Raw genomic sequence first — 25,793 nt, forward strand, 5'->3', positions numbered from 1 at the left:
ATAGAACTCACTCGCTTTCAGCTCGTTTCATAGAAGACCCACACTCGTATTTTAATGCCTTTCATAGTAGAGTATGTGCGGAAGGTGAAGAAGAGTCGTGGATTAAATAGGAATCAATACATTCTAGGACACTTCTCTTTCCGCACAGACTAGTCACATAAATTACTATTACGGTTGTTATTTGTGCTGAATAGAGTTGCGCTAAATTGTATTTATTTGTAGAATGCTTACTAGTTAGAATAATAAAAGAGTTATTTAATACGCTGGCTACTGCAACATTGTTTCACTGTGCAACAAACTTTATATAAATGATGTTTGAACAGGCCCTCTCCATTTCCATCAGGCTTGATTCATTGGAACAAAACATTTCCTCTTCAGCACAGAGTTCGCACGAAAAATATTGCCTGTCCTTTGTTTCGTCCACAAATGATTCCAGAGAGTGAGCTCACGTTATAAATAGGCCTTTTATAACAATTTTAGGCACATTTTCCGGGTATCGTGATACTGTCATCGTAAGTACAGTCACCTACAATAATATACTGTTACTCTTCGAAGGCCGCAAAAATTTGTGACACGCTCTTATGGCTCTACAAATAAGATCGTGTCAGATATTTTTGCGGCCTTTGTTGTGTAACATATTATTGCAGGTCTGTACATACTAACTGATAGCTACCTACATGCATGATTTTTTGGAAGATGACAATTGATTCAACTTCCCGGTAGATTAAAATGTTCTAATAATAATATCTGTCTATTGTACAGGGTCGATTAATTTCTTCGTAACCGCTACACCGATTGTTATGATACTTTGTATACTGGTTCTAAATACCCTAATGCATATGTACACTTCGGCTTTGTCCAATGGCTAGGGACACCCTGTATATTACTAAGATAAAAGACTTGTTCGTGACGATCACAAAACATGTACGAATATGTACAGACAAGAAAAGCAAGAAAAGAACAGATCATTAAGTGTGCATCACTCAGCATGATGCTAATAAAATTATTATAAAGCCAGCGCTGGTCTTCCGTAGGGCCTATTCGGTGATGCCACGACAGATAACACTTAAATATATATATTATAAAACATTACAAAAATAATCGAATTTAAACTGTTGTGAGACATACTAACATTGAATAATTTTACGGTTTAGACTCACTTGTTTTTAGTCACTCGCGCGACATGTTTCAGTAAGCGATACACGGCCGTCGTGAATGCTGCTTGCACTGTTAGTGCTTGAGAAAGGAGACGTAGGCTCTCCGAAACATGTCGCGCGAGTGACTAAAAACAAGTGAGTCTAAACCGTAAAATTATTCAAAATTACAAAAATACACAAGCGAAATAATAAATGAAATAATTAAGAAAATAAAAAAAATGATAGAAGATTATCTTTACATAGATATAATTTAGCTTTTTAGTAGGTACTGACACGAGCGAGCTTCTTGAGCGTAGCTTATATCTAGTACAGACAGACAGGCATATACATAGACAACTTTCCACATAGTAAATATAATATTGTTTCTATTTACCTTCTAAATGAGATGTTAGATAACAACACTCTTAAAAAAATAGATGAAATCAAGGACAAATTACATTTTAAGAACTTTGGTGAATACACAAAATTAATACGTTTCCTTTTCGGAAATTAAAAAACAGTGAACGGCTCTCAAAACAAGAAATAACAAAAGGAAATATTAAACAGATATTACATTTCCACGAAAAGCTTCATTATTCAATTCCACGACAAATAAGAATAAAATAATAAACAATCAAATCACCCACTCAATTTTCAATAAACAAATCTCTTGTAAAATCTTGAGTTAATTTGTTTTGTGCTTTTTTCGGAGTCCAACCAAACACTAAACAATGTAATTCATTGAGAAAACTTCACAAAAAGTTGGTTCCCTTTTTTCCCGATTGTCGTAATCCATCGGTAATACTTTTGTACTTACTGTTGACTTTTGTTTTTAAACATTTATTAGGATCTGGTAATTTCTGATAGGGTTAAATATGTTTTTTGTATACACTCTGTACAAAGGCTTGAATCCTGAACCTATGCTGATTTAATGAAAACTTTTGATTACAAAATTTTTAACTACAATGAAGCTGTTTATTGTCTTTTTAAATAAATTTATCTCATACCTCATATCTCATCCTACAGGTAACTCATACTTTCTGTTTTTCCATAAGTAGGTACTGATCCATTTTTCTATTGGCTATTGGCTTATGGCAATAGACCTTTCAATAGTATGATTGTTGTATGCTCTACAAGAACCAAAGCCAAACGGTTAGGAAAAGGATAATTAAAACCACACTGTGAACTTGATTTTCTAATTAGGAACGATTTGATAGGTCACGAGCGTGGCTGTAGTATGGCCGGTAGACAAGATTTTTAGATATCGTATTGTAAATATTGTAATTGATAATTAGCGACTCTGTAAATGCCATACGAATAAATAAATAAACAACCATGATTTTACAGCATTCATAACACGGACGAACTATACTCGTAGTGTTATCTATTCTGTGCTATGAGCAGAGGCCTGGTTTAACCCTCGAATTCCGCTGAGAGTGCTGCGGTTTTCGGCTGGAGGTGAATCAATTTGTGCAGCGACGCTTTGAAGGCAAATGGCGGAGCAATTTCTCGCTCACACCGCGTTATAGTTAGGGAGGCGAGGTAGCTAAATGGCGTAATTCAACGGCGCCGTCGAGACCTATCAAAATCGAAAGATAAAATAATTTCGAAAAGAAAAGCTCGTATGGCAAAAACCATTTTAGCGGTGGGTTTGGCGTGTACGGTTTTTCAAAAATGTTAAAAAAAACAGTTACTTGGGCATTCTCGAGCGCGTCAGATATTCATACTACGTATGCCCCGAGTGCCTCTGATAACAACGGTATACTAATCTGCCGGTTTGCGTGGTGGGGGTAGGCATATAAAGTAGTCAAAAATGCAAAAAAAAAAAAAATTTACTCGAGCGCGTCAGATTTTCGGAAGGGGTGTTAAGTAGGCCCCAAGGAAGCTTCCTTTAAAAAAACTGACGATTTCGGCGTGACGATAAGTTACGATGATTTTTTGAAAATGCAAAAAAAAAAAGTTTTTTTGAAATACTCGAGCGCGTCAGATTTTCATAGGGGAGGTTTATCTCGGTATCCTGAAAGCATATTTTTTTAATCTGACAAAAATGTTGGTGGGTTCTCTTAATCTGACCGAAAAAGGTTTTTTGGTTTCTTTTTTTTCCTTTCTTTCTCCTTGATAAAACGGGGAATTTAAGAATGACAATAAAATTACCTTTGTTGTTTATTTAAACTTTTTTTTTGTAAAATGTATCGTTCGCGACTTATATGCCGCAACGCGTTCTTAGGAAGACGAAATGGCTCCTCCACACTTCCGGTCATGCGGAAACCGGCAGATTTTGTATTTTTAGTAAGTTTTAGATTATATTCTTCAAAATAAAAAATAAAAAAATCGCGCTCGAGAATGCCGGATTAACGTTTTTTTTTTACAAGTTCGCGACCCTATAACTCGGCGGCGTCAAGGACTTATCGTCAGATTAGTTAAATTTAGTCTTTAAACACTAAAATCAACCCCCAATATCTTAATCTGAGGCGCTCGAGTATTTCAGACTATCCATTTTTTTTTACTAATCTGATCGTCTATCCTAGGCGCGCGTCACTACATATAGAGCTAAATACTTTACAAGGTTGTTCTATTAGGTCTAAGGTATCTCTCATATCTTAAACTGCCACGCTCGAGTATTGCCGAAAATTCCCCTATTCGCCTCCCTAACTATTATATATGCATGTGGATATTTACGATGCGATACGAGCGGAGCAAAATTCAAATATTTAGGTGAATACCTAGGTGTCAAACATTAACTCGACTTCTAACTTTTAGGAGACTATGATCTGCAGAAAAATGTAGTGAGGGATTTGATGAAGGAAGATAATTTAAATGTTAGGTAAATATAATTATTATATTATGGAACAATCTTACACAAATCGACCTAGTCATTTTCGGACTATCAAGGATTTTTGACGTTTTCAGATATATGTACTCGTTTCTCTATTTTCAAACTAAAAGGTTTCTAATTAACTTCAGCTAACTATAATCTATGTATAATTCAGTCTAGCTCAACGCGTTCCCAAGAACAATGGCACAGTGTCACAACAATTAGGAGCATCCACATCTACCGTTATCTCATCTACCTACGCTAACCGAAAGTTTGTTACTAACCAGTATAAGAGAAACCTGTGATAGCACACAGTTAGAAGGAGATTACAGGCCATATGATTCTTGGTTTTCTAGGTAGTGGTTTTTGAATGGGTGCTAAGCCACCATTATGCCGCGGAGCGCTGAGACAATAACCATTGTGGTCGGGCTTATTCAAACTTATACGAGATCGCTGAGATGCCTTCGTTCTTGGTACCTCCAAGCGACCTTGACTCAAGGATTTACAGCCGTGAAAACATAGTTTATTATATATTGGCACACATTTAAAATTGATGGAATTATAACTTTAAGTATGTTAATTAATAAAGGCCATGGCAGGATAAGCTAAGTGAATCTGCCCCCAGCGAGTTTTGGCTTGTAATTTTTTTCGATGATGTGGCTTTGTATTGGTAATGTGGCTTTGTATTGGTAATGTGGCTTTGTATTGGTAATTGGTGGTTGGTATGCAAAATTTGAGCCCCCAAAAGTTTATAGTATTAAAATAACAACAAAAAACCAAATATGATCTTTTTTCAATATTTTTTTTCTAGGCTGCCGATTTTGACGTGCGTCACGTATAATGTGCATATAGTAAAGACAATTATATGACATTAATTATAGGATATATTGTCATACAAAAAAGAAAAAACAAATAAAATTACTTTAAAAAAATATATATATTACTTTTACGAGCTTTTACGCAATGACCTTTTATTTATGTAGACGTGTGACGTTCATAGCTGATAAAACAAAAATTTGATCCAACGATTTTGACAACTTGACAGGGTGGCGTCATACGACTAACTAAATATAGGTTCCGTAACCTATATTTAATGGCTCATGATCGTGCGCCTGGTACCATATCTACCTCAATTTACTTACATCTATGCTTTTACGTCAGCTACACCTCCAAATTTTTCACCAAAGCTAGCCCCTTTAATAAGTTACAAAATGAATGTATTTACTTAATTTTATGTGTGGTAGAACAAGGTGTTTTTTAAATTGAATACATCACTCTACATTTTCTATACCCGCTAGTCAAAACTACTCGATTAAAAACTCTTTATAGAAACGTGCATGCTAATAATAATGAACACTGGCCACGTATAAAATAAAAATTAAAAAAAATGTCCCTCTGTGCCGGTTATTCACATGAACTTCTTCGAGCAACACGGAAGGGAGGAGGCATTCGCACTATTTCCCCTCTGCCTAGGTACAAGATCAACTGATCTAGCGCGGGTAATAAAACTAGTTGCGCTCGGATTTTTCACTAGACCGAGTCCAGACGCGCGCGTGAATACAGCAGCAGATAAAATGCCTAATTGCTCGGTTTTTTGTTGTAAAAAGAGGTCGGGGACATCAAATTTACAAAAAGAAGGTGTTACATTTCACATGTAATATTTTTTTACATATCATACGTTTAATTATATTTAAACACAATTATTATATTTTAGTCTCATGTAATTGTTGGATTTATCGATTTTGCTCGCCCAGTACAAATTGCGGATCGGTCGAGCGACAAATCCGACTTCTCATCTGTCAGAATACAATAAAATTCTTCGACGAAAATGTGTTAGTGGGCGTGTTGTGACACTTGTCACTCGTCCGTACACAAAAAGAGATCGAGGTTTGCAAGATTTGTCTTTGACGTGTGTCATTTTCTATGAATTTGTGTCGTCATTACAGATGGATTTTGTATGCAAGTGTGTGAGCAGTGCGACTGTGTGCTCTTTTCCCCCCGCAAATAATGGCAGAAAGATTTGTACGGTAAGATATCGCTTGGGCCCCTCCCTTCCGACGTGTCGGAAGTCGGTGTTGCTCGAAGCGTGAACTTTTAATCGAATCTATAAAATATGACTAGGAAATGAGACTTTCCAAATCGTTCATGTTCCTTCCGGGCATATTGTCTGTAAATAGGTACCTATTTCGCTACATTCGATTGCAATGTTACGTTATTGTGATCGTGCTAACTGTTATGTGAAGTATATATAATTCTATATTGAACTGTACATTTTTATTCGACTCTAAACGTCAGCGAAAAACTGCTTCACTCGTCCGAACACAATTCAAACATACCGACTTCATATATCAACGTTATGTGGCCTCTCACAATGGAGTTCCATTAAAAGTATGGGTCGGATATTCCACACCGCTATTCAGTTCTAAAAAATCGGTTCACGCGTTTGGTCTCTGGAGTGCCACATAGGAACAAACATACATACATACATACATACATACATACATATATAGGCTGAAAAGGCATATAAAGTGCAACTTTTAAAAGCATATACGACTTGTTGAAGGGTATGTGTGTTCGGGAGCTTCGTGTCAATTACGATGGGCACTTCACGGGCGTTTCACAATGACATGCGGGTAAAATTCTCAAATTTTGTTCAATTTTTAGCTAAAAGTATGCCGTGAGTTTTTGTCAACTGGACACCTGGGTAATTCTGTCAATAAATTGATTGTATCAATGACGTGAAGTTCGTAATCCTCAGGGGATTGCGTGGCTATAATCTAATCCCCTTCTTATCTGGCAACAGGCTTGTGTCCAAAAGTGAGACCGACGTATACAAGGTATAATAAAATTAATAAGCCAGAAGAGAAAACTACCTGCGATCGTCTCTGCTGTGTATCTTAATATAGTTATAATGACTTTGAATTTGTATTTATTTATGGTAATGCCGCAAATTTATTGATGATAAGTAGTTTATATAATTTCTTTATGACACTTATTTTATGACTCTAGAAACTCCCCGTGTAGGCTGATTGATAAAAAATTAAATTGCAATACATATTTGGAATTTCCTCTATTCGATATGTTTTGTCTCATCTGCACGACTAACTGACCTTTAAGACATATAAAACTGTCGTTATTTTAAGCCATCTCAGAGGTGCAAATGGCCTTCATGAGCTCGCGCCTTCCTATCTTCAACAACATCTTTGGCCTTGCTCCAGGTTAGTCCAACTGCTCGCCGTTCGCAGTTCACTTTCTACTGTCCGTTGCCATTGGTGAGGCTTCCGCGAACATTATCCATTCTATCAGTCCGTCCTTGTCTATCCAATACTTAACCCTGTGACGTTTAGCGTCGCATGAAGTAGGTAGATTGCAAAATGAGACGAAAGAAAACTAACCGGAGTAAATTTTACGAAATATAATTTAAAAAAAATAAAAAAAAACTAAAGGAAAGACAAGGTCGTGGATCTTTTCTGAGCTGGCAATTAACAGTGGTGAAACGAGTCCTTGATAGGGGTCACTTCCCTGCACTACGTCGCAGAACGTCGAACTTGGAGGTGGCCGTCTTCAAAAAAAAGGGTTCCGGATCCAGCACGGGAACCTTCCGGAACGAAGCGGAGCATGCGAATTCAGGTTGGTAGGTTCCGACTCCAACCCCAGACTTGGTCCCTGGAATTCCGGTAAAAATGGCCATTTCAAGAAAAGTCCAATTTTGTACAAGTGACTGCGACATCCGGATTTTAGGCCAAATTAATGCGCTAATGAGAAAGTAGGCTGGTGTAGTGAACCCCAAAGAATTAAAAGGTGATCAATGATGTGGCAGTCACAAGTAGAATCATCATTTTAAATTTAAAACAAAGAAGAAAGTGAAGTTAAATTTACTAAATGTACTTCTACAACTAAAAGCTTTATTAATGCATGTCAACTACAATTTGGCATGTAATTTTATACATTTAAATTAGAATTAAGCCTAACTTTGATTATAATCTACAAGATTTTTATAAAGTGGGTAGACTCATATTTCCAGAAGGTTCGAGAAGCTTGTTATTTCCAGCGTTATTTTTATAGGAAAATTACAGTTAATAAGCGGATAGTGATAGCCAAATGTACCCAGAAAGAACTAAATGAAAATGTGATGGCAAGAAGAAAATGATTCCTTAATTTACTACTATGAAAGTTACCTTTCTCTTAAAACTACAAAATATTCAAAACACTCACCCTATTTGGGGAAATACTGGAACTTAACACATTTAATATTAGAATAAATTTTACACCATATTAAAAATTTGTCACATCATGACTGTAAAATTGTATCTTTGAATTTAGTCGATTTGACCTCTCGCTGTCAAAGCCGTGGTAGCAATGTCTCGGACGCGTATGTGTCTCATTAGCTGGCCGGTTCACATCGCTTATCGCGAGCCGGGTGACGTAGTCCTTTGTATTCGCATCTAGTTTTACCTAATAGCAAATGCAGTCGTCAATTCTGTTTGTTCGTAGATTTATTTTGTATATATTAGTTTTCAAGGTTTTTGTGTATATTTTTTTAGATAATAAGTATGAAATGTGTATTATAGTAGTTTATAGTTATATTTAGGTTTAAGTTTATTTCTTATTTTGTAGAATTTTAATTGGAAATAACGGTAAACCGTTACATACCCCTCTTTTTAGGTTAGGGTTTTTGCTAGGAAAACCCGCTATTTCTGTTGTCTACTCAATAGATACACTAGTCATCATTCAGGCTTCAATCTCAACATACACCTCCTCTTCATACATGCATCACACAGCCAAATAAGCAATAAACATTTCTATATATGTTTTTGCGTCCTAGCAGATTGAGTATTATACTTACGATTGTATAAATACTCTCATGTATTTATTAATGGTTCTTAAATATATTAATCACTAACCTCAGTGGTCTAGATCATACTACAGGCTGTTTAGAATACCTGATAGCCTACTGATAGGCCTGAAATTCACAAACCGGTAGAGGTTTACAAAGTATAAATAATCTAATCTAACAGTTAGTGTATTTAGAGTATGTGCCAGCGCTTATACGTCAGTTTCATGAGGCTAGTGAATAAATTTAGACAGTTAATGTAGAAATCGTACATAGGGGACTACTTAATCATATTAAACTTTGTAGTTGGTGATCTTAAAATCTTTAACATGCCAGTTACCTATATTCCTCCCTTGCATGTCTTCTAGTTCGTATACTAAATTAGACTTTTTAGCAACGATCTTACATGGACAATACTTCGGTGCAAGTTTCTTCGCAAACATGTTGTTTTTGTCGCTAAGGTAGAACGTTTTTTTCCAAATAGTATCGCCAACTTTAAAATCATGATCTTTACGGCGTAGGTTATAGTGTTCGCTATTCCTAGTATGGGCTTGCACTAGAGAAGATTGAACCTTATCAAAAACTTTCCGCAAATGACCTAGATTCTCTGCATATTCATCTCTAGGAGTAAATATTATGTCGTCATCTAGTTCTGGGTCAATATAGTGTAAACCGCTAGTGACCAATTCCCGTCCATGAACGAGAAACGCGGGGATGTATTTTGTTACCTCATTACTGGATGTGTTCATAGCGAATTGAATTTTAGGTAGATTGCAGTCCCAGAACCTATGGTCGTTTTCAATGTAGGATGATACTGCTGTAATAATCACTTTGTTGTATCGTTCTACTGTGTTCACTTGCGGAGTATATTTAGGCGTAAATCTTACGTTAGGGACATTGTAGTCATTAAACAATTTCTTTAACACGTTACTTGTGAACTGCTTTCCATTGTCCATAAGAACAGTACTAGGCACGCCGTGAACTAGGAAAACTTTTTCCTCGATTAACTTAGCTATTATCTCGGAGGTTGCGCGACGAATGGGAAATAATAAACAGTACTTCGAGAAACAGCATGTCACAACAAATATAAAAGTGTTCTGTTTTCTCGATGGGGGTAGGGGACCTATGAGATCCATGCTTAACATTTGAAAAGGGCGTGAGCAGTCTTTAGGACGGCCCATAATGCCTAGAGTAGCATGAGTAGCATGCTTGTGAGCACAGCAAATATCACAATTAGAAACAAATTTAACTACATCGCGATGCATGTCCTGCCAGAAGTAGTTTAAAGAAAGCCGTTTATGTGTTTTATATATGCCAAAGTGGCCAGCGGTAGGTTCTGAATGATTTTTACTAATAATGTCGAGTCTAAATTCGAGGGGAATGACTTCTTTCCACTCGAACTCTCGAGTTAAAGGATTTAGACTTTTTTTAAACCTAAATAGTCTGCCGTTAGTTACTTTGTAATTTAAAAATGAAGTAGGAGTGTTTTGGCAACCGTTGTAAATATTTAGATACCACGAGTCGCTTGTAGAATAAAACATGTCAGGACTAGTTGGGATCTCATCAATCTCGGCAATAGCAACAGAACGGGAGAGACTGTCTGGTACTACATTTTCTGAGCCACGACGATGCTTGATCTCAAAGTTGAATGAGGACATACGAACTCCCCAACGGGCTAAACGACCCGTGGGATTATTTAGATTTAGAAACCACTTAAGTGACGAGTGATCGGTATACACGACGAACTTTTTGCCGTTCTCCAAGTAGCACCTCCAGTGTTCAATCGCTGTAAGTACTGCAAGTGCCTCTCGTTCTGTTGCGCTGTAGTTACGCTCTTGGTTAGAGAGAGACTTACTCATGTACGCTATAACCTTCTCTTGATTGTCTATGACCTGTGTCAGGACCGCACCCACGCCGTAATCGCTCGCATCTGTATGCACTTGGAACGGCTGCGTATAATCCGGGCACGACAATATAGGAGAAGATACTAAGGCTTCCTTTAGCGTACGGAAGGCGACTTCCGCATCGGTAGACCAGTTAAAAGGGGGTGAGTTTTTAGCTTGTGAAGTAAGTTTATTTAGAGGTGCAGCTATAGAACTGAAATTTGGAATAAAACGGCGATACCATGATGCCGTTCCAATAAACCGACGAACTTCCTTGCGATTAGTAGGAGTTGGATAGTTAATGATTGCCTCAATCTTTTCTGGGTTCGGTTGTAGTCCATTTCCATCTACTACATATCCTAAATAACTCAGTCTATTTCTGAAGAATTGACACTTTTGGTAACCAATGGTTAAGTTTGCCATTTTAAGTTTCTCTAGAACTCTAACTAATAGGGAGATATGTTCTTCAAAGGTCGATGAGACAATGATAATGTCGTCGATGTAGACAAAGACTTTATGCTCAAAATCAGGCCCATAGAACAACATATCAACCAGTCGTTGTTGCGTCGCTGGAGCATTGGTTAAGCCAAAGGGCATAGAAACAAACTGAAAGGTACCACGCGAAGGAATATAAAACGCCGTTTTACACCGGTCTTCTTCCTTAATAGGAATTTGCCAAAAACTCTTTGACAAGTCTAAACTAGAGAGATATTTAGCGTCACGCAGATTGTCGAGTATCTCAGAAATGTATGGAATACTGTAAGCATCCTTGATGGTAACTGCATTCAATTTACGGCTATCTAAGCAGAATCTCATTTCGCCATTTTTTTTAGGTGTCAACAGAACAGGGGACGACCAAGGGCTCTCGCAAGGTTCTACCACGTTTTCACGCAACATTTCATCAAGCTGAGTGTTTAGTATTCTTTGTTTTTCAGGAGACATTCTGTAGTATCTTTGTCGAACAGGAACAGCATTACCGGTATCTATATTGTGAGCAATTAGAGAAGTGCGGCCTAGACCACGTTCTTCATATGAAATGTTACGAAACTGCGCAGTGATATGATCAGCCGTAACTTTTTGCTCAGGCGAAAGATGATCATAGTCACATAAGTGTGTAGGTTGAGGGTCTAGTGATAGAGAGGCTAATTTATCAACATCCCTAGGTAAAATTACGGAATCTAGTTTTTTAGGAAACAATTCGAAAATTCTCCAGAAGTCCATGCCTAATATCAAGGAGTTTTCGACTTCTGGTACGACGTAGGCCTTCAAGATGTGGGTTTGATCTAAGAACGAGACAGGCAGATTGATCATACCAATATTGTTTAGTCTATGCCTGCCAGCTGCGAATAAATTTATCGTATCCGTACTAGGGCTTGCAATATCGGATGGTTTCCAATTCCGGAACTGATTTTCGATATTGGATTCCAATTCCGGAATTCCGGAACTGGTTCGGAATTAGGGTTATATTATTTTTATTCGATTTTTTAGTAAAAAAACAAATAAAAAATTTGAAATTCTGATACTTTACGTTTATTAAAGATAGTATTGTTTAAGAGAAATTTAATTCGACGTAGCTACGTTTTTTTCACCTCTTATTTTACCACCTTATTAAAATGGTTACTTTTATAATATTCACTTTATGATACGGGGTATTTATTTGGCGTAACTATAGTTGCTAGCAAACCATTCGATACATAATTTTATAAAATAGTTAAATATAATAGCTTCCTACTTTTCCTAACCTAGTATTCTCTCTGAATCGAAGATAAAAAGTCCAAATATATTTAAATTTAAATTCTTAAAATTCGTTTATGTAGGATTCAGACTATTCTGACTATTCTAAGCAAAGCAAGTAAATGGCTTTGCTTTTTTTTATAAGCCCATATTGTCCCACTGCTTTAGCAAACGGAAATGTAAAATATACCTATGCTATAGGTAGTTCACTAAATGACTAAGAGGCACTTAATAACAACAAATATTTTCAATAATAAACGTATTAAAACCTAAAAAAGTACTTAAATCCAATTCCGGAATTTTCGATATTCAGTTGTATCAATTCCGGAATTGTAATATCGGAAAAATTGTCCGAGATTCCGGAATTTCGAAATTCCGGAATTCCGGAATGCAAGCCCTAATCCGTACTGTTGAGCTTGAAACCCGCATCCAAGAAAACTTTATGATAGTTATTACCTAGAATTGTATAACCACTACCCGTATCTAACAAACCATGGATAGTTTTACCATTAATCTGAACTGAGACATACGGTCTGTTATGTATATTATCTGAATCGTGGATTGCAGTGACTGAATAGCAAGTGAAAAATTTAGATATGAAGTTGAGCCAAGATTTCCACTCTGCATCACTAAAGTTTTCACTAGATTTTTTAGAAAGATTATGTACACTACAATCCACTGAATTTAGTTTTTTGCATCTTTAGGATTACAGGATTTACAATCAGGATAGCGTACACCTTTATTACCACATTTAAAACAGATAGGGAAGTGTGGCTGTTTGCATTCTTTCAAAGAGTGTGTATCAGTGCGACACCTAGGACAGTACTTACGCGAGTTACTAGCAGTGTTGACATTTTTTGTACTGTTTGCTGTCGCTTGTACAGCATTAGTAGTAGTAGGCTTTTCCTCTGTAGTTTAAGATTTGTTGTAGTTGTAAGAGCTCGAGTAGTTAGGATATTTGTTTTGATTATAGTAGTTTTTCTGTTTTTCATTTGAATTTGTATTTTGGTAGTTTTTATTTGTGTAGTAGATATTATTTTTATGATATTTAGTGTAGGCAAATTCTGGGGCTAGAGTCTCAGAAGTCACCCTAGGCGGTTCATGAAACAAGGATAAGCGTGACTGAATGTCCTCATAGTTTGTGCAAAGGGTTTTTAATGTCTTTAGGTCCTTGATCTCAGGTGAAGCGGCTAGGGTGCTGGCATAACATGGCCGGATGTTATGTAAGATAATTTCGAGTTTTTCTTCCTCAGACAACGGTTTAACCAATCGCGAAAACATGCCATGCATAATAGACAAGTAAATAGAAATGTTTTCTTGTTACCCTTGCGTACGATATTTTATTTCATTAGTCAGGCGATAGTCGTAATTCTTTGGACTAAAGTCTTTTTTTAATAGGACGACGACATCGTCCCAGCTTTGAAAACTTTCTTTATTGCAACGGAACCAATGTAATGCGTCATCAGTGAAAATCTCGTAGGCAAACTTCAATACACGATCCTTTGATATATTCCTAACCTCTACGAATTCTTCAACTCTTTGAATGAAAGAAAAAACGCAGGCTTTTCCAGAGTACTTTAGTTTTGCCAAGTCAGAAGTCAGGTTACGATCACAGTGGAGTACCGCCGTAGCTTCAGGTTCCAAAACTGAGACTGCATTTGCATTTGAGGTTGATGCCGGCCTCAACGTCGTAATTTCTTTGTATTGGTTGTTAAAGGTAGTGCAATAATTTTTGTGCTGGTCAACTAACGTGGCACTAACGTTTGAGATACGCCTTAATCTGTGATATATGTGGTGTAGTAGATTTTCGGTACGCAAGAACAGGGTCTTATCAAATTTAGATTTGAGGGATGCTAGCATCGTTTGGGATTTTGTTAGACTGTCTTTAACAGCATCAAGGTCAACCGCAGGCTCTAAATGTGATTCCAAAATGTCCTCAGGAGGTATGGCCAATTTTACTATCTGGCTTCGGAGGTCCTGCACCGAACCAGTTGAACCACCTCTAAGGATCACCTCATATTCAAGCTCAGCTTTTTGTAGTGACAAATATTTAATTGGGTACGACATGTTTAAATCTTAACGTAAAAAGTGTGTGTTTTGATTACAATTGATTAAAAAGCAGTTAGGTTTAGTTGCTAAGTAAGTGGAATGTGAGATACGATAGAATTTTAAAATTATTTTAAATCGGAATAAGTGAAGTGTAGTGTTTTTTTTTTTTTTTTTTAAACAAGAATTTTGCTATAACTATATGAAGTGAGAAACTGACAACCACGTACCAAACAACTGCTCAAATCAGACTTAAAAACTAGATGAATTACAAGTGCTAATATTAGAAAGCCACCAACACCAATGAAAACCAGAGGAGAAAAAGGCCAAGGACTTGCTTCAATAATGCACAGCTCAGAAATAACCAGTATGGGCGCCAATGTGACGTTTAGCGTCGCATGAAGTAGGTAGATTGCAAAATGAGACGAAAGAAAACTAACCGGAGTAAATTTTACGAAATATAATTTAAAAAAAATAAAAAAAAACTAAAGGAAAGACAAGGTCGTGGATCTTTTCTGAGCTGGCAATTAACAGTGGTGAAACGAGTCCTTGATAGGGGTCACTTCCCTGCACTACGTCGCAGAACGTCGAACTTGGAGGTGGCCGTCTTCAAAAAAAAGGGTTCCGGATCCAGCACGGGAACCTTCCGGAACGAAGCGGAGCATGCGAATTCAGGTTGGTAGGTTCCGACTCCAACCCCAGACTTGGTCCCTGGAATTCCGGTAAAAATGGCCATTTCAAGAAAAGTCCAATTTTGTACAAGTGACTGCGACATCCGGATTTTAGGCCAAATTAATGCGCTAATGAGAAAGTAGGCTGGTGTAGTGAACCCCAAAGAATTAAAAGGTGATCAATGATGTGGCAGTCACAAGTAGAATCATCATTTTAAATTTAAAACAAAGAAGAAAGTGAAGTTAAATTTACTAAATGTACTTCTACAACTAAAAGCTTTATTAATGCATGTCAACTACAATTTGGCATGTAATTTTATACATTTAAATTAGAATTAAGCCTAACTTTGATTATAATCTACAAGATTTTTATAAAGTGGGTAGACTCATATTTCCAGAAGGTTCGAGAAGCTTGTTATTTCCAGCGTTATTTTTATAGGAAAATTACAGTTAATAAGCAGATAGTGATAGCCAAATGTACCCAGAAAGAACTAAATGAAAATGTGATGGCAAGAAGAAAATGATTCCTTAATTTACTACTATGAAAGTTACCTTTCTCTTAAAACTACAAAATATTCAAAACACTCACCCTATTTGGGGAAATACTGGAACTTAACACATTTAATATTAGAATAAATTTTACACCATATTAAAAATTTGTCACATCATGACTGTAAAATTGTATCTTTGAATTTAGTCGATTTGACCTCTCGCTGTCAAAGCCGTGGTAGCAATGTCTCGGACGCGTATGTGTCTCATTAGCTGGCCGGTGCACATCGCTTATCGCGAGCCGGGTGACGTAGTCCTTTGTATTCGCATCTAGTTTTACCTAATAGCAAATGCAGTCGTCAATTCTGTTTGTTCGTAGATTTATTTTGTATATATTAGTTTTCAAGGTTTTTGTGTATATTTTTTTAGATAATAAGTATGAAATGTGTATTATAGTAGTTTATAGTTATATTTAGGTTTAAGTTTATTTCTTATTTTGTAGAATTTTAATTGGAAATAACGGTAAACCGTTACAACCCTTCGTGTGGTAGACGCCATTTTGCACATATCTGGACGTAGGTATAGCATTTGCAAAATGGAGGCCGGCAGTCGTGGCCATTTTATTTCCCTTCCGCTGCGGGAATTCGGCACAAGAAGGGTTATCCTACAGACGCTATATCACATTGGTAAAAAAGTTACCCCTAGTCTAAGCCATAGGGATTATGTAGCCAATATTTGTTACAAACATAAGAACGACGCTAACGCGAACGCGATTTCGTAGGTTACATTATGTATGAAAAGTTAATAAACCCTAGAGTTTTATAATTTAACATTTCAAAATGGTGGGAATCGAGGAGTTAAAGAGTGACGGAGATGGACATAGGCTTTTTCTGAAATTCGATTTCCGCAGTCTTTGTTCAGGATCCCGAATCCAGTCGACGCTTGTAGCCATGACTTCCGTCTTGTAGTTTGTAGTTTCTATTCCAAAGTGATGATAGAATTATTGTAAATATATATCAAATAGAACTCCTGAAATTACTTGCTCATAATATTAGGTATTCGAAACAAAAGCCATCAACTCATTTAATTACTCATACGTGCCATTAGTAAATAAGAATAGCAACTATATCGAATTTTCATTTCAGTTCCGAAATGTCGTAAACTCCATACTAACAGCAACAGACATTTAACCATTTATAAACCTTATATCATAGGATTAAGGTCCACTTTGGTCAGTAAAATGTAAATTCCGTGCAAATAGTTCAGGTTTTATAACCTTTCTGCCCCAACGTCCATTTGGGGTGTTTCGTGTTTTTATTAGTTTCATTGACATAAAACCGATGGGCGAGCCGCAAGAGCCTTTTTACGACCTGGAGAGGCATTCCAACACTAAAATCCTGTTATTAATTTTCATCTGGTATTATCAAAACGAGAAAACACCAAAAAATATTACAATACGGAATATAATAAGTTTTTTGTTAAAAACATGTGGTCACCTACTGAGTTGCTATTGAGTGTAAGACGAGAGCAACTTGGAACACTAAGTTGCCTGATTGGTACAAGTTGGGAACTAGATGCCGCAATACGGGCTATTTGGAAACTAAACTGTGTCGAATTGCAGAATATTCTGTTCGTGGAAGTTATATTTTAATTACTAGTTAAGATAAAATCTACATGAGCAAGGAAAGACAGAAAGTTTTGGCAGGTAACGTCATGTCAGAAGTAAATAAACGTAAGGGCCTGGTAGTACGACTTGGCCGACTTGAACAACATGCCCCATTGAAAAAACAATTTTGAGTCAAAAAAAATTAAACGGATCCCCACAATTTTGTTACACCTTGTATTTACTACTGTTTATAAGTAAATGTAAAATAGAATAAAGTTTGGTTGCTGAAATTTAACAGGCCGATAGTCTAATAAAACATGGTCTTCTCTTCCCAGAGTGACGCAAGCCTACGTCACAATAACATTGCCACTTTGTATAGCGCTATTGCATACTATTATACAACGCTGTCGCATGATAACGTAGGCTTGTGTCAGTCACGTGGTCGGAAGAGAGTACCAGGCGGAGTATATTATTATACCATGACCAGATCAGTAGCTTTTTCATACTTATATTGTAATCATTTTAAGACTCGACTTTCTAATTGGATTTACCCATGCCAAAAGCCAGAGGCGTATTTACAAATTTGGCGCCCCGGGCCATTTTGATTTGCCGCCCCCCTTCATCAGTGACGATAAAGTATTTTATTTAAGAAAAAAAAAACCTGCAACAAGTACCTTTGGGGTGTGAAATAAAAAAAAACTAAACATTTACCATTTACTCACATAGGCATTTACATTGTTTTCCTATGTACAAATTGGTTGACAAAATCATCAATAACGCTGTCGTAATTTAAAACGTTTGTCAGCTCAGCTTCTATATTAAGAAGAGCTAAGCTATTCAGGCGCTCTCCGCTGATAGTGGAACGTAGATAATTTTTTATTCTTTTGAGTGCAGAAAGGTGACGTCACTAATGTCACTATTCTAGATACAGATTTATTTTATATGGGCCGTTTTTGTCACTCAATGACGATAACGAGGTCGTCGTTATATTTGCCTGATCTGATCGGTGACCGGTGGGTACTGCTGGGTTTTGGCCATTGAGAATCAAGCTGAGAGTGGTGAGACATGGCAGTCAGGCTGGATATAGCTAAGGAGTTCGGTCGGGTCTGGCATCGAGTCTGCTCGAGGGACTATGTTATACAAATGGATCGCTAGCTTTTTTCCGGTAGACGCACATGAGCCGAAGAGTAGACGGAAGCTGCTCCGATAGTGTGGACATTACCGCTGGCGTTGCACTAGGTTCTGTGCTGTCATTGCTGCATATCAATGATAATCATTGCTATGCAGACGACAGTAGTAGGGATGCGTATTACACAGGCCGTACCATTATCCCTCATTCTGTGGTGCTGGAAAGTCATGAAAAGTATTGTATTTGTACCTGATATCGAGAGCACTCTATCTGTACTGAGTTTCGGCATGGGATCGGAACACTTTAGTGAGATTCAATACCACGAAGACACAAGAACCGCCCGTATGTATATAGTCAGATGGGTCACAAATAATGTTAGGTACGTAAGTGAAAACGCGAGCGTAGCGAGCGCGAAATTATTTCGAGAAAATAGTAGGTAAATTTTTAGGGTTTCGTACTTTAAAAGGAAAAAAACGGAACCCATATAAGATCACTTTGTTGTCCGTCCGGCCGTCTGTCTGTCTCAATATAAAGGGTCTTGACATGACAGAGGTCGGCAAAATCGACAAGGCTTGTTATTTAAATTTTACAAATAAATAGGGGAGCGACAAAATTCTGGTCGACCCTATCTGAACAGCTAATAAAATATTTTTTTGACCCAAATTTGCCGCCCCCTAAAATCTGCCGCCATAGGCTTCAGCCTACTCAGCCTAGTGGTAAATCCGGCACTGCGCCGTACTAATACTTCTTGAACGAAAATGTTGCTTAATTTAGGTACTTGTTGGTAGATATTTTTAGCAATTGGTGGGGTTTGAAGCGTTCGTTTGTTTATTAATTTAAATGTCAATTAAAATATAATAAAAAATATAGCTGCGCCCAGAAAAAGCCGCAAGGGGGCGGCTTGGCCGCCCCCCTGCGGCCTGCCGCCCCGGGCCATGGCCCCCTTGGCCCTATGGTAAATACGCCCCTGCCAAAAGCCTGCGGTAACTCCCGACTGCCAAACTCAAACTCTCACATTACAGAAGTTCCAAAATTAACTCCACTAATCCTGAGGAGCCCCGACTTGCATTGTTCACAAAGAGCTCTGTATGAATATTTAAATTGTTTCCGGTCCAGCTGTTCGTAATGCCAATGTCAGCGAACGCGGCCGAAGGTTTACGAGTACACCCGAACACCTGGACTTATAAGCAGCTCTTAAAACCAATATAAGCGTGGCCATGGTTCCTTTAGAACTTTATGGACAGTACGATTGCACTAATAGTGGTTAAATTCGCTTGTGTTAATAACGCCGAATCCACAGAGTTAAAAGGGGCAGAGGTAAACTGTCATCTCAATCTCATAATTGTGATATCGACTAAATTGTGGAATGAACTGCCACCCGCGGCATTTCCGGGCAGATACAACCTTCAAACCATCAAGAGCGTCCCATCTTAAAGGCTGGCAATGTACTTACCACCCCTCTGGTGTTGCAGGTAGGTATACGCGGGCGACGGTAATTGATTATCATCAGGGGATTCGTCTACCCGTTCGCACAATGTTCAAGTCACAGTTCAAGACACCTCTGTCTTTATCCTAACTCTGTGCCTGTATCGATTGTTGAACTTGCGATGTATGGACGACATTGGTGCCGATATAGTACTGATTAAGGCCCGGTCACGGCCGTCGCAATGCCACGGCGAGGCCGACACAAATTGTATGCTACTATTTCAGGCAGGTTAAAAATGGATCTAGTTATGAGGAAGACTAAATAGGCCGTTCTTCTAAATAGATCGTCATTTATTGGGCATTAGCATGTTGAGCACTAGGACTTTTACCTTACTACTCAATAACATTTTTTTTTTAACAAGCAGAAACGTCTGCGAACGATGCTATTAAGCTTAGAATAAATTTAAAAGTGGAAAAATTACTGTCTTAGGTGAGACTTGAACTCACGGCCTCTGGATTGATACTCCAGCGCTCTGCCATCTGAGCAACCAAGACCTCATCCATAGCCAGCAAATCTTTCCACCATATTATAGGTCAAGGCAACCATAGCGACATCTACCGCAAGAGTGTTACACTTCTTAAACGGCTACCGGAGTTCCAAGTCATATTGGAAATTCACCAGTTACGATCTGCTACCCATACTAATTTTAATTTTTAACAAGCAGAAACGTCTGCGAACGATGCTATTAAGCTTAGAATAAATTTAAAAGTGGAAAAATTACTGTCTTGGGCAGTTGCTCAGATGGCAGAGCGCTGGAGTATCAATCCAGAGGCCGTGAGTTCAAGTTTCACCCAAGACAGTAACTTTTCCACTTTTAAATTTATTCAATAACAAATATCTTATATTCATATCATGCATATTTACCATGGCGATAGTGCTCCATTATTGGCTGACTAATGAGTAATTACGGTAAAATTAATTAGGCGTGGCTCGGGTACCACGGGTAATTGAACCAGGAATTATTACCGAGCACATATTCCTGCTACAGGATAAACAATAATTATAATTATAATTATTACATACATTTACTACCCGTTATTAATAATGTATTGAAAATATTTATAGATGCTTTTGCGAATGTAATGGGGGTAAGTACTTTTATCGTTTAAGACGGGGGTTAATGTAAAATTGATACATATATATTGTATATTCACATGTTCTAATCAAGGATAAATTCCATTTAGAAAAATCGCTCGGAAACTAGACTGTACCTACTTGCAAGGGCAGACTTCAACCGAAACTTTAAAAGTTAGTTTTAACAACAAAACTTTCAGTGACATATTAATATAAATTTAAAAGTTAGTTGGTTAAATAGAACAAGATCAGGAAAGCATGTCTAATTTTCATTTATTTTCAGTTGTATATCGTTACCCTGCGTTATAATAGCAGTATAATTTCGGTATAAAATAGTTAGTGACATAACCGAGGGATCAGACAAGCAAAATATGAAACAGAAGTATGTTTTCAAAGTAATTAAGACAAAAGATAAATACCCGCGCAACGGCCGCATTTTCCATAGCAAGTTTCGCGCGATGCGCCATAACTTTTGTTTTCTTCTAATTTCCTAGCTAAACCCTCTTAAATATAGGGACCGCAAAACCCTACCAAACCGGCCAGGTATTACATAAACCACTTGAGGGCGGCGGCGTGTCCTGTTCGGAATGATTTATAACCTCACCATTCAAACCCAATGTTTGCCGCCCGACCCTCCAAGGTAAACTTACGCTTTTCTCCAAATCGTTTTGGCAATTTTTCATTCAGTTAGAGTTACTACGAGTAACGCTAGTTGCCAGGGTGTGTTTTAAGTGCCTTTCGAAAAAAGAGTTCTCAAATTGATTGTGCGTATATTTTATGGATTTTGTGATGTTACTTCAAACCTTATAGCAAAGATTTCAAAAGTAAAGATAGGCCCGTTCATATAATTCCGAGCAAACATGTGTGCACCAACGAACATATGCAAACGTGATTTGTGTACCAACGAACTCGCCGACTTCGCAGTGCCCGTAAGGCCCGTCTATATGGAGCAATACCTTTAATATAAGTCAATGAAAAATTTTAAGAGCAACGATAACGATAACCTTATAATAAACCATTAGCTAACAATATGCAGGGCGATTCGAACGAACAACGCATTTTTTTATACCACATCGGCAACGCACGTGTAACACCTTTGGAGTTGCAGGCGTCAATAGGCTGCGGTGACTGCGGAGACAATCAGGCTGGCCGTAAGCTTGATTGCCACCGACTTGGTATAAAAAATATGGCATGTGCAACAGTGCCGAAATATTGGGAATCTCCAAAAACAAACATTATGTGGTAAATACCCCGTTTTCAATAGTGTTTATTATACCTAATGGGTGTTTTTATTTAAAGTTGTCCCCTACAATATTTTTCAAATTTGGGATTTTTTATGTTATTTCTACTCAGAATCATGAGCTCTTTTGATCCTAATAGAAATGAAATGAAATGAATATAATTTATTTGACACAACAATCTTAAGATTAACAGATAATTAATATCTATACGACATAGTTTTGTACCTTGTTGTCTCAAAGAGGATTCCACTCAGCATGTGTCGGAGCACATAGTGCAACGACGCTGATTTTCAGTGGATCCTTAAACTTAAAATTAATCCTTATATTTAGAAATAAAATACGTTACAACACTAAGAACAATCTTAAACATAATATCCAGCATAAAACAATGTTTGAATTATTCCAAAAACATGTGAACAAGAGATGAATGGAAAGTTTAATTATTTACGCAACATAAACTTTAAACTTTTTTTTAAATTACAGACACACATTAATAGGAGAAAAAAGGTGTCCCAAAATTTCCATAGAATTTTCCATCTTTCCATTCCGCGACCGCCATACAAAGTCTATGAAAAATGGTAACGGAATGGAAATAAAAACCTTGGGACACTTTTTTCTCCTATTAGGATAGCTCGTGATTCTGAGTAGAAATAACATAAAAAACCCAAATTTGAAAAAAAAAGTGTAGGGGACAACTTTAAATGAAATCGCCCTAATAGGTACGTAAATTATTACGATCACGCAGCCAAAAGGTAAAGGTACCTACTTACGTGTAATAATGTGTAGTCATTCCTTTCATTGCCGTATAAACCCCTTTACTTTGACCTACGTATAAATTTATTCAATGCGCCACCTTCACCCAAAGCCATCATATATTTTTAGCTTCGAAACGCCCATCTGTCACCCGCTGTCAAACCTCGAGGACACTTCAAATTCTCACCAAACATACCATAAAGAGTAGCCCGACCTTTATATTTCAACTCATTTTATATATTTATTATTTATACCTTCAATTTTAAAGAAAAAGAGAACAAATGTCGGACTTAACGCTATATACAGGGTGGAAAGGCACGACGATCCTTCCCGGAAGTATTAGGTCGTTTAAGTGATACAGAGACTATTGGTAATGGTAAGAATCGTTAATTGAGTAAAAAATAAAAATTGCAAAAATACTACTTTTTAACTGTGGTGATAACCCTATAGCATGTGCACATGACGGCTAGATTAAGGATCTCCGTCGGGAAAGCTCGGGACTTTACACTTTTTTCCGATCGTTGACAGTATCGCAATGATGTATGAATGACGCATAAATGTCAAATAAATCAAATGCATGCAAAAATATTACAAACAATTTTATTACTTTCTTAGATAATTACTTTTTTCCAATATTTAATACTATCTTCTTTTCACATACGGTGTTCAAATGTACCTCCGTGTATTACAACGCCGCCGCAGCCCGTACCCGAGTATGTCGATGCACATGCGATATAGTGTATGCTCTTCGTCATTTATCCTCCGCAGAAAGCACCAATTAGCCTTTGTCTCATTTCGTCCGCAGTTTCACATTCCGTTTGGTTTGGTACACCATATCTTTTACACAGCCCCACAAATTTAAATAGCCACGAGCATCTAACATTTTTATTTGAAGAATATGACATTCAATAAGTATAGTTCAATGAAAATTTAATTTCAAACATCAGACGTCTTGTCTATTTCCTACCACGCAAGAAGGTTTGTTAGTTTGGTATTGAAGAAGTATTTATTCTTGATTTATTCTTAGTATTTCATTTTTGCAAGTTCATTTGGTGCAACTAACACAACCTACATGTAATTTTTTATTATTTTAAATAGTTTCCAATTATTCGAAAATAATTTTGTGAAACGTGTTAAGAAACTAAAACCTTTTTATCAGTCAAGGAAACCAGAGATATTTATAAGACGATTGCGTACTTTTGAGTGGTTGTCAATGTCACCATTTGAACTGTCGTTGTAAACAATGTTGTGGTTAGTATTATTAATATTAAGGAATAACATAACTATTTCATTCAAGTATTGAACAAGTGGAACCACTAAGAAAGCGAAAATCCTGCAATGATTCTTACCGTGCTGTAAGCAGACAAATCAGCATAATTTCCTGTCGAATACTGATTGTTTACAAGTAAGTTCATTGACCCTGTCACCTGTTAGGGTTAGAACAAAGTAGTTTTTTGCGTGGATGTTTAAAAGGTCATAATTTAGAAACGGTTGCCCATATTAACATAGTTTCTATGGAGAAAATGTAGAGCTTAGGCTAAACTATCTCCCATTTCCGGAAAGGATCGTCGTGCCTTTCCACCCTGTATAACGCAATCTCTACCACTCAAACATCAAACTAAACAGAAACAGTTTGGTGCAGGATTGCAGAGCGTGGATATGTGAGGAGGCACAAGTCGAGACTACTTACTCAAATATATTTTTTTTATAAATAAATGCTTGTACAAACAGCAACACTCTTAACTGTCCGCCGGTGGACCTTATGCCTTTTGTAACAGTTAACAGTGTGGGCGATGGTACCTATTAGAATGGCCAATTATTCCGACTTCCTAATTCGTTTAGTATTCACGAAGGACGTTCCTTGGCCTCATATGAAGGCCGTGTACGTAAATACATATGTATATCTAACAGCAACTTTTAATTGATCATTTGTATAGCTTATTCCGTTGGAATAAGGCTTGTAATTGGTGAGTTAATTATGTATCATTGTCCACGCTTTTACCTGATGGTACAATCGAAAGTATTAACTTATGACCCATTTCGTACCTTGTCACAGTGACAATCAATTTTGATGTAAATTTTTAGGAGGGGGGGGGGGTTCTCAACTTGATCTTGATAATATTTATATCATTTAAGCTACTAGGCCAAGTTTGGTATCGGTTTCGTATAAATCGGGGATGCCGAATTCATTTCTCTCATAATGACACCATTCCGAAGTAAAAACACTTAAAATATGAAAAAAATACTTTTTTTTTATTCTTCTTCACGCTTAAACCGCTAAACCAATTTAGTTAAAATTTGGTACAGAGATAGTTTGAGTTCCAGGGAATGACATAGCTTACTTTAAATGTCAAAAATCATCCTTTAAGGGTGTGAAAAGGGAGGTGGAAATGTGTATGGGGATTCAATAACCGCTGAACCGATTTAGATAAAATTTGGTATAGAGATATTTTGAGTCCCGGGGAAGAACATAGGATAGTTTTTATTAAAAAAAAATCTTTTAAAAGTGAAAAGGAAGGTGTAGGATTGTATGGAGAATCAATAACGGCTGAACCGATTTAGATGAAATCTATGTCTACATCTTTGATTTACTTGAAAATGATGCTAAACTTGACATAGAACCTAAACTTAAACAATTATTAACATCAGACGTCGCCGACGCTTAAAACCCCCCCACCCCCAACCTGCATCAAAAATCTGGGTGGCTCCACTTCTTAAATCCATCCTTGGGTCCTAAGGACCAATCCTGCCAAAGGAAATCTCTTGTTCATGCAACGCCGTGGTTGACCTTTTTATGCTCTGAGCACACTCAACTAATAACACCGCATATTGAAATGACAAAGTGGTGACATTGAAGGGCTATTGATGTGTTTGTTAATAAATAATAAGGCCTTGA

General features: G+C 37.2%; 1 protein-coding gene and 1 long non-coding RNA gene across 7 annotated transcripts in view; one reads left to right on the forward strand and one right to left on the reverse strand.

Annotated features, from left to right (window-relative positions):
• Positions 1-25,793, forward strand: part of LOC134789644 (uncharacterized) — a 369,764-nt gene that overhangs the window by 219,004 nt on the left and 124,967 nt on the right. The gene's annotated exons all lie outside the window — the stretch shown is intronic.
• Positions 1-25,793, reverse strand: part of LOC134789635 (solute carrier family 12 member 6) — a 509,818-nt gene that overhangs the window by 189,014 nt on the left and 295,011 nt on the right. The gene's annotated exons all lie outside the window — the stretch shown is intronic.

Source organism: Cydia splendana, chromosome 4 (assembly GCF_910591565.1).
Source record: "Cydia splendana chromosome 4, ilCydSple1.2, whole genome shotgun sequence".
Classification (NCBI taxonomy): domain Eukaryota; kingdom Metazoa; phylum Arthropoda; class Insecta; order Lepidoptera; family Tortricidae; genus Cydia; species Cydia splendana.